The sequence below is a fragment of the Mytilus californianus genome, unplaced genomic scaffold (genome assembly GCF_021869535.1).
Source record: "Mytilus californianus isolate M0D057914Y unplaced genomic scaffold, xbMytCali1.0.p SCAF_10, whole genome shotgun sequence".
Classification (NCBI taxonomy): Eukaryota; Metazoa; Mollusca; class Bivalvia; order Mytilida; family Mytilidae; genus Mytilus; species Mytilus californianus.
Genome location: NW_026262582.1, coordinates 58,853,631 through 58,866,357, shown reverse-complemented (window position 1 = coordinate 58,866,357; position 12,727 = coordinate 58,853,631).

Here is a 12,727-nt window from a genome sequence, read left to right as displayed (position 1 = left end):
ATGAAATTGTAACATAAGGTTCCATACCACAAAAGGAAGGTTGAAATTGATTTCGGGGGTTATTGCCTTAACTCTCTCGGAATTAAGGGTTGAAAATAAGCATTTTTCTTGTTACAGGACAATAACTTATGTGTAAGTATAAATAAGAAGATGTGGTATGAGTGCCAATAAGACAACTATCAATCCAAGTCACAATGTGTTAAAAGTAAACAATTATAGGTCAAAGTACGACCTTCAACACGGAGCATGGCTCATACCGACCAGCAAGCTATAAAGGGCCCTAAAAAGACTAGCGTAAAACAATTCAAACAGGAAAACCAATGGTCTAATCTATATAAAAAAACGTGAAACAAGAAACACTTAAGTGTATGGATCTCTATACCACAAGGTTCCATACCGCAAAAGGAAGTGTGGGATTGATTATGGGGGTTATGGCCCAAATAGGTTAGGAATTTAGGGCAAAAAACTAGGATTTTGTGGTTTCTGGACATTTACTTTAGTATAAGTCTATGGATCTCTATGAAATTGTACCACAAAGTTCCATACCATTAAAGTAAGGTTGGGATTGATTTTGGGGGTTATGGCCCTAACCATTTAGGAAAAAAGGGCCAAAAACAATACTTGTCTAATACTTTGTATAAATTGCTTATTTCTTGACCAAGAAATAATAGCTAATATTGTCCATTGATAAATAAATAAATAAAATTCTTGGTGTACTTGGATATGTTGAATATAACCATGTATTTATATTTTGGATATTGGACCATTATAGGTTAAAGTCCAATTTCAATTTTTTCAATCCTTGACCACATTCATTCTGTGTCAGAAACATATGCTGTGTCAAATATTTAATCACAATCCAAATTCAGAGCTGTATAAGGCTTGAATGTAGTGTCCATACTTGTCCCAACTGTTCAGGGTTCGACCTCTGCGGTCGAATCTAGCTGCGCCAAAGCGGAGCTTTTATTTATTTAGATAAACCTCCTAATTGAATGAGAGTTGTTTATAAATCCATTATATTTACAAAATTCTGTGAGCAACCCAAACAGACATAATTGGTCAACGGGACAATAACTGGGATCCAGCAGCCACAATGTCTATGTCTATGTATGTGAACACCTTTCCAAATGGAATTTTTTTTAAATTTCTAGTGACCTCATTGTAAGAGTTTTAACATAGCAGCTTCAACCATTTTTGTAATAATGTCCATGTATTACCGTTTTTCAAAGTTGAAGGGTCTGTTTTCACAGAAAAAAGTCTTCCCACAAAAATTTATTCTGAGTTATATCTTTTCTGATAAGATTTTATGTGAAATGAGTCGCAGTTGTGCATCCAGAAAAGCTAGGACTGTTTTTGAAAATTACACTGTTTATTTTCAGCATCGCTGCTTTTATTGATTTTATTGTCATATATTAAGTGATCCAGACTCTAAAGTCTATAGTTGAATTCCTTTTAAAGTTATAACAAAATCAATCTACAAATAATGTGATTTGTAATTAAGGATACTTTTTACCATTGTTTGATTTATATTATTTTGTTGACATTGCTATATTGTTTTATTTGCTAAAGATTTTGTGGCCTTGCGCCAAGAATATTTGTCACGAATATTGATTACAAAAATATCGAGTTGTCCCAACGATAGGCTTATCGGTGTGCTCGATCATACAAATTTACCGACATTCATAGACAAAATGACCCAACTTTAAAAAATTCTTGTGGCGAAACTACATTTTGGAAAACGTTAAAAATTGGATCCACATAAAGCTACATTATTAAGGTTGATATATATTTTTTTCCAAAAAAAAAAAATATGCAGTCAAAATTGGCAGTTTTTAAGACACCCTATGTTGAGCAATAAATTGTTCAATTAACAGCATATTTTGCAACAAAAAAACTCATATTAATAAATTCAGCTTTTAAATATCATTTATTTATAGTGTTTGTAAAAAAGTTATTTCATGGTTTTGTGTTTTAAAAGATATTTATTCCTATGCATATCGAGTTTTATGTGTTTATTTTTTTTTTTTACCTTTTCTATCTCTTTCATAAGAAGAGTCACTTTTCTATTGTTCTAGTGTCACTGGAAATCCCACTGTAACCATGTATTCAGAGTTTTGATATAGGTCCCCGTATTCAAATTGTTCCACATTGGGGTCTTAAGGGTCTAAAATTAAAACTTTGTTTTATTTCATCAGAAAAATGAATTCTTGGGGTTCTTTTATATGCTGAATCTAACCATGTATTTAGATTTTGGATATTTGAGCATAATAGGTAAATGTCAAATTTCACATTTATAGACCAAATTCATTTCATGTCAGAAAGCTATGCTCTGTCAAATATTTTATCACAATCCAATTTCAGAGCTGTATCAAGCTGGAAGTTGTGCCCATACTTGTCTCAACTGTTCAACATACGATCTCTGCGGTCGTATCAAGCTTCGCCCTGCAGAGCATATTATTATTATTTGAATAAGATATTGTTTACATTGTAATAATGGTAATATACAACAATACTTTGTTAAATTGTAATTATATATATAGAACTATATCTTGTTTACATTTTAATATAAAAAAAAAACCTATTCTGTTAGTATTTTGTGTATTTTTATTAACTTCTATCCCTTAATTTGTTGAGGAAAAGACATTTTCAGATTATGTTGTCACTGGTTAAAGTAGGTTTGAACAATATTCATAACAAAACGTGATACATTTTGAAAATTTAAATATATTCTGACAAAATCTGTAATTAACATGATTGAAAAGTGCCCGTTACTTTTAATCAAATTGCCTCAATTCCAATTATGATTATTGTATGATGAAAGCTGTTTTATGGGTCAGCTTTCTAGTTTCCGAGACCAAATATTTCCCTCTATTTTTAGGTAACATATGTAAATAAGGAGATATGGTATGGTTTTCATTGAGACATCTATCCCAGGGAGACAAACGAACATGACTGTAAGCAGCTATATTTCACTGTTCGGCATTCAAAAAAGGACAAATCCCATACTCTATAGTAAGCTGTAAAAATGCCATAACATCACAAAATATTAAACAGTTCGACCGAGTTATATGAACAAGTCCAAAGTAAAATCACTGGTGACTGACAACAGCAATTGATAGATTGAAATTGTGGCAAAATATTTGTTTTCAGATAGTATCTTATAGATCAAATGCACAACATTCACCAATCATAGCTAGCAAATCCTTCCGGAATGAATATGTCTCCTATTGATTTTTTGGTGAGTAGGTCAACGATTACGATTACTATAAATGTTGATACACTTTGGAAAAGGTTTTACTCCGGACAATATATTTTGAATTATGAACGACCTATATGTGGTGTAAAATGTACTTGAATATGACGAAAAACCCATTTTTGAGGTCATAGGCCAAGATTACAGTGGTGATTAATAACTTATATTGTGACAAATTTTCTTTTATCCGACATTTTAAAAACAAAATCTTACACAAACAGCTATTACTGCCATTACAAATCTATAAAACTCGTAAGTCGAAAACAAACACAACGGCATGGCAAAAATGATAAAACGATCAAAACACAACAATATATAACACAACGTACAAAACTAGACAGAGCAACACTAAACCACCAAAAACCGAAGTTGATCTCGGGCAAATTTGGTCAGAAAGTCACATTCGAGGAAAAGAAAACGGGATAGTGGTTACGACAATTGGAACTTATCCGTCGTCATCCGAAACATATGGCATAATGGTCAACTAACTCGTTATTGTATCCGTGAAAAGATGACTGCAACTTTACTACTTGAAACTCTTGGTCAAATAACTTTCTTGTAAGCAGCAACCCTCTATCAAGGAAATCAGATAGGAAACGAAGCTCTGGAACATCGTTATAACTAATAGGTATATACTCCATATGCTGGAATGTTGATACATAGAAATGGAAAGTTAACCATTTTGATGGTGAAATAATCTCTCTTATAATACAATTTTGTTCTCAACAAACCCTTATTGTCAACTTCTAGATCTAAATCATGATATGAGACAGACTTAACTATTTGTTGCATCCTTTATTTCAAGTTCGAAGGGATAAATGCGTTTTACATAGTCACCAAGAGATTGCCGATTGTTGAAAAACACGTCCTCCTAACGTTATATATATGTAACAGTTGTAGATTAAGGAAATCAAGCATCTTGATAATGTCGGATAAGAAGAATCTTGTTTTAATCAGAGTGGATTTTTACGAAGTACGGTTTATCCTTTCCTCAAAACATATTTGTATCTACGTTGGCCAGTCTTTTCATGAAACAAAACAGGACCAATGCTTTCAATTTGTCTTTTATTTTGGAATCGGGAATACTGGTGTAACGAGTAGAAAAGTCAAATGATGTTAAACTATTGTAAGACATATAAGAGGAACGAGATTAAGATTGTATGCACTCTTTGGAATTCTGATTCACACCGCCCCTACAGTAGATAGTTTAAGAATAACTCTGAAGCCCGGCTTTGATTGCTGATAAAATTTATGTTAATGATTTCGACCGAGGTTTCGTGGACCACTTGGAAGACCCAGTATTATAATGTTGTTTGTAAGGAAAATCATGTAATATGGGTATCGAATAGAGTGAAGGAAATTACATTTAAGAGATAACTGTATTGTATTTGAAGCTTTGCGGACGTCCATCGGTAGTTTTACTGTCGCAAATTTAGTTTACTTGGCGACGCGTAGCGGAGACAGGTAAACGGGTATTTGCGACAGTAAAACTACCGATGGACGTCCGCAAAGCTTCAAATACAATACAGTTATCTCTATTCTAATGCAAAACAAGTACATAATTCAATTTCAATCATTATTTCAGTGTAAAATTTTCATTAAAGATATTAAGATTAGGTATGCTTCCAGCATCAAACGAAAACACCGGGAGTTTTCTGGCTTCTGGACCGCTTCAGAATGTAATAAAATATGATAAAAAGAAGATTTCTAGGTGCAACATGTGAGTTTTTTGCTTATTACAATGAAATTGAAATTACATGTCAATACATTCCGCAATTCAAAATGTCGGCTTCCTTAGTTACAGACAAGAAGATAGAGAATTTTACGCTTACTGTCATCCAATCAGAACCATTGATACAAAATAATTGCATTAGAATTCTTCATCTTTTGCTGAAATTTCAAACGAACAAATAACAGACCTATGATTATTCAGAATTTCCTTTTTGGTAAGTGTTAATAGGGTATATGTTGAGTTTCCTTGTGAGTTGTAAATACCCAATTCCTTTATTAAGCAGTTTATATAATGTGATTTACGCACAAAAACGATGTTGTTTGGTGCTTTATCTGTGGGAACAATAATACATTTGTCATAGAAGTAGGACAGATGCTAAACAACATATGCGTCTTAAAGATAGATGTAGCATGCGTATTCATAGCCCCACTCAGTTTTTCAAATTCTGATTGGTATCAACGACTGCAAAGCCTTAACCCATTCGGTAAAAATAACTAATTCTCCTTTTTCGCGTTCAGTCAATTGCCTGTCGTAATTCTCGCGACTGAATCCTTCAGTATTTTGAAGTACTTTTTTAATTGAAGGATCTAAGCCCACGATATTTTGGGCCTTTTGATAACAAATTTCGCAGAGAAATATCTTGGTCAGCTGGATTGTTTTTTATTTTCCCTCTTCTCCCAGTTCTTTCTCCTCTTCCCTTGGTTCCCGCCCCTCATTTCCAGGTTCCTGTATCCCTGTCGAACCCTTCAATGTACATAGTTCAAAACCCATTAACTGTTCAGTGGCCTGAACAGATGTCGATTTAATACGAATATGAAAGTCGTATTGATGTCTCAGTTAACAAGAAAACGATGTCCTTGAAAAAGTTTTGATAATTCTAACGTCAACACACAGGACAGTGCATGACTTGTTGAAAAGGACACATATCCAAGAAAAGAAATGACATAGATTTGTGATGCAATATAGATTAGGACACAGATCTGATGAAAGGTCACATAATAGAGGCTGGACATAGATTTGAAGCTACATATATAAATGGAGAATTAGCACAGGTGTAACCATGACGTTTATTCGTCAATATTTAGATCCTGCAATTTGTTTATGACACCGAAAACTTTGTTGGCAAAGGAAAGCTTAAGAAAGGATGTTTTTTTCATCTTTTCCGATGAGAACCAGTCTGAAAGTCTGTGACTGGTACCATTCGAGATGATAGCTGTCAGTCGTATTGTTTAAATGGGGATTTCAAACAATGGTTTCCAAACATAAGTTATACAGAAAAATAAGTTTTAAAGCTTCGTAAGAATGCGGTGAATATCCAACGGCTGTATAAATGGCAAAAAGTCAATAATAGAGACATCATGGAAAGAAGCTGATGTATAAACGTTGATCATGACTGCGTCTACGTCGAGAAGCAGAGTTAAAAGTATTAATTGATCACATTAACCGAGCTACAGGAAGGACTTGATAGAATACCTATACCATCAATTTTGTCATTGCAACCATATGGTGTCACATTTCGTTCCCACTTTTTGAATCCAGTAGTCTCACTTTTGTCTACGGAGAGGTGTTGCAAGATGAGGATTGTAAGCCCTGTGGTATATTTTTCGATGATGCAAACTCGTATAGAAAGAATTGAATGATCAGACTGATTAAAATGCTGCTAACCAATGTCCTCCACATTATTGTCAATGTCTGATCTATGGCCGCACATACGTTTATTAAGCCTTCATTTCGTTTCACCAACATATACCAATCCACAAAGGTTACACACTAAAATAAGCATCTGTTATTAAAATGTTACAGATTATGGTTTTACGTTTACAATTGATAGTGTTATTCAGAGTCATTCAAGTCCAAATTAAACTGTCTTGTGGTTGAATTATACACAACCGGGGGCAGCTGAAGTCCCCAGGTACAACATTTTCAAAAGCAGGTACATTGTACATCGACCAGGTCTTTATAAAGATAAAACTTCGACTTTTACACCCATGGTTTATTGGTTAACTGTATTTTTTTCCAAAATAAATTTGGTTGTTACTTAAGATGAGATAGTTATAAAATCACTGAAATCAGAAAAAGGCATAATTCATTGCTTGAGTTTTATCAAGTGCATTTAGTGATTTTGTTTCATTTTCATGATTAAAACCGCCCTTGTTAGTCTCTTGGTAGCGTGCTCTCCTCTTGTGCGGGAAACTGTAAGGTAGATTCCAAATCCTTTAGTGATTTTGTTTCATGATTTAAACCGCGATTGTTAGTCTCTTGGTAGCGTGCTCTCCTCTTGTGCGGGAAACTGTAAGGTAGATTCCAAATCATTTAGTGATTTTGTTTCATAATTTAAACCGTCCTTGTTAATCTCTTGGTAGTGTGCTCTCCTCTTGTGCGGGAAACTGTAAGGTAGATTCCAAACCCTTTAGTCAGTTTGTTTCATGATTTAAACCGCGCCCTTGTTAGTCTCTTGGTAGCGTGCTCTCCTCTTGTGCGGGAAACTGTAAGGTAGATTCCAAATCCTTTAGTGATTTTGTTTCATGATTTAAACCGCCCTTGTTAGTCTCTTGGTAGCGTGCTCTCCTCTTGTGTGGGAAACTGTAAGGTAGATTCCAAATCCTTTTGATTTTGTTTCATGATTTAAACCGCCTTTGTTAGTCTCTTGGTAGCGTGCTCTCCTCTTTTGCGGGAAACTGTAAGGTGGATTACAAATCCTTTAGTGATTTTGTTTCATGATTAAAACCGCCTTTGTTAGTCTCTTGGTAGCGTGCTCTCCTCTTTTGCAGGAAACTGTAAGGTAGATTCCAAATCCTTAATAGTTTATATTTGCTGCTTCTGCAAACGCACACATCATTAAGAAGAAAGAACAAAGACTGTCGGCTCGGATTCAAAGTAATGTGTCCAGGAAGTGTAACATGTTTCTGATGATCTTGTAAATTAGCTAATCTAAACTCATCCAAATTGACTTTTAACTGTAGCCATTTGTAGAGGAACCATATTTTCATCTGTAGAACAGGTGCTCTTTTTTATACAGTGTTTGTACTCCCTTTGCCAATCTTCATTTTTGCAGTGAAATCCTACCAACACATAATTCGCATAAGACCCTTCATTGTAAAATTATTATTTGTTAGGTAACTTAATTGCATCCTAAAAACATGTACATAGTTAGGAAAAGTTTAAAATTTAAAATAAACGTTCTTTAATCATGTTAAAATTACGGATGCACATACAAATATGCACTTTATTACTTACTAAAAAAATGTCGCCTTATCAACTGAAAGGCAAGATTTACTTTTTGAATAACAATACACGCAGTTTGTATAAAATCCTTTATTTTTTGTTACAGTTGACAAATTGTCTGTAAGAGGATTTTTTTTAAATTCACACGGAAACTATAAAAAGCATGTCGTTCTGAGTAAATTGTTCATTCGCACTAGATTCATGACTGTGCATAGACCATTTTGAGAAACGGAATATATGAAGATGATACATCAGGCGTGGAGTAATGCGTACTGGTACTATACTGGCTGGAGAGAGTACTTTGTTTTCCCTACTGGTGTTATGTCCAGAATTTGTTTTAATTTTTCGTTGGTTACCACTCCATCAAATGGAATTTCCATTGCGTTGATCGTTCAAGAAGTATGATGTTCCTCGTTTTCCCTAGGCTTTTAAATGTTAAAATAAAGAGTTCTATAATTTCTTCTTCCTTTGCGCATAACAGATTTTTTGGGTCGGTCTCGTCTTTAAAGTCATATGAAAAGAGTTTCTTGTAATCTGAATGTTATCGAAAATATTGAACCAATGCATGCATCTATACTAAACTAAGTCCTGTATGCACGTTTTTTTTATATTTATTACGAATCTATAACGTGTTATCAACAAATAATATTTCATTCAGTGAGTGTTGATCGCAAGCTAATTAGATTTCGCGTTTGTTGTCGAAGTTTACCGGATAGTGATATTGATAAACAATCAACACAAAGTACATGGAGCACGTGACAAATAAGTGAATTAATAGAGCCAAGATATTTTTTTTTTTTATTTTCCATGCGTTTTTTAACTTAAACTTTCCTTAACAGTTGTTAAATGATTTGTTGTATTAAATTTGTTCCTTAAGAATCAGTTATTACAATTTACCTTCTAGTTCACGCTTGTTTACATCTTTCGTCACGTTTTTCCACTCGCACTTGCGCTGTGCGGTGGCCGAAGTTCTAACGAGAGGTCTCGTAGTTCAGTTACTGCATACGGGAAAATATTGGCGGATTAGTGTACAGGAAGACAATAATTCAATAGCAGTACATTTATGAAGATTTTGATAATATAAAGGATTTCTTTTTTTAAAAAGTTCACGCACACTTGTTTTGTAGTAAAACTTAGCTATTCAAATAGATAAACATGTTCAACTTTTTTGGGAATTTGAAGTATCATATGACTTTAAACATTCAGATAATTTTGCTCTATAGTATTATGAGCCCGTACCCATCTTTAATATTACTGGCAATCTCGCTGTTTTTAAAGCGGCGTGGCACTTGATTTTGAAAACTGGTTGGATATTTCCAGTTTAATTTGACCCAATGTTAAAAGTCTAATTGTTAGGTTGTTGACACCGTTTGTGGGAGTTGTTTAGGATGACACCTTTGTGAGTTTTAGTACGTAAACGTCCATATGTATGCGTAATCAGATGTTATATAAATGAGTATTTGCGCTTGGACTGGGTCTTCTTTTGTCTGATTAGTACGATGTCGTCTGCACATACTGTACTATTTACACTTATGTATCCTATTCTATCGCCAGTCCTAACTGTTTCGAACATACGAAGAAGGTGATTGGTGTAGAGGTGTAGAGGTTATAGACTCCTTTGCTATCTTAAAATGGTTGTGAGATTTTTTCCTTCCCATTGGGGGTCCTCAATTGTCAATTGGTCTAAGTAGTTTATCCACTGTATCATATTCCTGTCAACACCAAGGTTGTGATAGTCTATCTTTTGTACTTAAATTACTTGTATTTCTAAAGATTGAATTCAAATCAAATCGTAAAAGTGCATCGAAAGGATACCTTAATCCACCCTTTGGATCTTCTTGTTTTCTTTTGACCTCACGTAATATATCATAGCTTAATTTAAATCACCTTTGGGATCCAATAAAATATGACTTTTACAAAATTGAGCAAATGTTGAAATTAAAATGGCAATATTTAAACATGTAAACTATGCAAATCATTCAAAGTCAAAGAACTATGACTGAAGGTGCAGAGCGAAAGAAGAAATGCCAATGCTTTTAAAACTGCATACTAAATATCGTTGACTAAACATAAGTCGTTCCCTTTAAACAAACTTAAACACAAACTTTAAAATAAACTCGTAAACTATGTAAAAATTTCAAATTCAATGTCAACGATAAGGATGTGGGGCCATATAATCTCCATGAAAATTAGACTTGACCTAATGCCATTACATCTGCATGCCAAATATCATTTACTTAACATTGGTGGATTTTCATAAACTGAGCTAATCACAAACTTTAACGTAAAATATGCAAAACATTAAAAGTCAATGACCAATGACTGAGAGGGCAGGGCCAAATAATCTCCATGGAAATGTAATATAATACTGCTTATACAGCTGCATACCAAATATCACTGACCTACCACTAATGGTAACAAAATAATGCATGTAAATTAATCAAAAGTTCAAAGTTAATAGACCTTGTCTGATGGGGCAAGGACAAATAATCTACATTGATATGAAATGTGCCAATGCTAATACAACTCGATACCAAATATCATTGACCTACCGCTAATGGTTCCCCAGAAATGGACCTAATCACAAACTAATACATGGCTAACGCCGCCGCCGGAAACAGCACACCTAAGTCTCGCTTTTTCGACTTCGAGACAAAAACGGAAATTCCTGCAAATTAATTTATCAACTGAATAGAGTTTCTGATGTAAGGGATGTGTCTGCATTTGTTGATGAAAAAGTACTTTTCAAATCTTAATTTAACGTAATGGACTATTTTTTTATTTTGATAAACAATGGCCATATGATACTATAATATTCAATGTTCACATGACATTTAACTAATACTAAGAGAATTTAAATTTAACGATAATGTCCTTTCACTTCAAAAATACGTCAAGGTAATTTTCACTAAATGGTTGTAATTCCCAAAATGCAATAAAAACTATATAAATGATTCGACTCAGTTTGCAAAGTTTTACTTATACCTGTTTACATATTTTTAATGTACGTTCAGGCATAACTTAAATGTATCATCCCTTAAGTGCCTCAAGATCAAACATTAACCAAAAGGTTGCAGAACATTTATATTTATGTCAACATATTGGTCACTATAGAGACAAGGAACGGAGAGTTGTCCCATCATAATATATACATTTGAGTCAAAATTGGATTGAAGGTCGAAGGATGCTTTACTAACTACGTATTTCAATTGGGAAATCCTACACTAGTGCTCTCGCCATATCTGTTAAACAGACAGCATCGCCGTGTGTAAATTTCGTTTTACCAGGCCTTATTTCGGTACATTACAATGCGTTTACAAATGCAATAATATAATAGCCAATTCCATAATTGACCTTGTAACTAGATATCCGTTTGTAAGTGCTAGCGGATAGAGACAAATCATCTATGCGTTATGTGTGTAATCTAAAGCTTTTTAAAATCTTTTGACTACATTTAATCTTTTGATAAGCTAAAATCTTAAGAATAATTTAAGACGTCTACATATCACTTTCAACTTATCATGCTTTGCATGGGCAGTAGTCCAATATTAGTCCGGAATAGAACCAATCAACTCTTGACAATGGGACACGTGTAAAAAGTATGTAATAATAGAATAAAATTGGTAATAGACAAATAGACTATTGAGAGTTCAATTTCTGGTTTACGGTCAGCTTCGGTAGATGTATTCTATAGTAAAAATAAGCTTAAATGAGTTATTCATTGTTCGTAGTTTGTCAAAATCGGTTTCACCTCAAATATGTTCATCGATTACGGACATTGACACACGCCCGAACTTACCTTGATAATGCCAAGAATACAATTTAATCATGTTGAACTTAAGTCAAAAGATAAACTAGAATACAATTTTTAAGACAGGATATATATAGGTAACTATATTTTATCAACAACTTTTTTTTTTAAAAGGGGTGAAGATACCCAGTAGGTTGCTGCTTAGTTGAAAATACAAATATCATTTTATAAATTTCGGTGAATCCAAACCGTTTTTCCTGAATTTCTTTCGTCAGAAACGTTAAAAGACGGGAATAAATACTTGAGGTGGAATATATGACCAGTCCAGTACATATTTTCTTTTGTTCTCAGTTTGTAAAATTTAGTTTTCTCGTTGAAATAAATAACGTCAATGCACAAATGCAGGCTGTTGCTTAATAATGTAAAAGCGTGTTTCTGTTCCGTCTGGATTTTTGTTGTGTTTTAGTTATTTAATATAACTATATGCTTTCTCGATTTAAACAGGTTAAGTTGATTCACCTTTAATGTTAACTCTTTATCGAACATCACTTTTGATCTTACGAGGACAAACTATAATATGCTTTCGATCATTTAAATGACATTCATGCCTATCTGCTTTCTTCTATATTTTGCATAAGTAATAAATAGAAGTGAACGCAGAAACGTTTTTAGAATTTTTAGAATGGACGATTCATATCCGGGAAAAACTTTATTTACAATCGTATACATGTACCTTCCATTTTTTCTTTTAGTCAAAGTTTAGTGA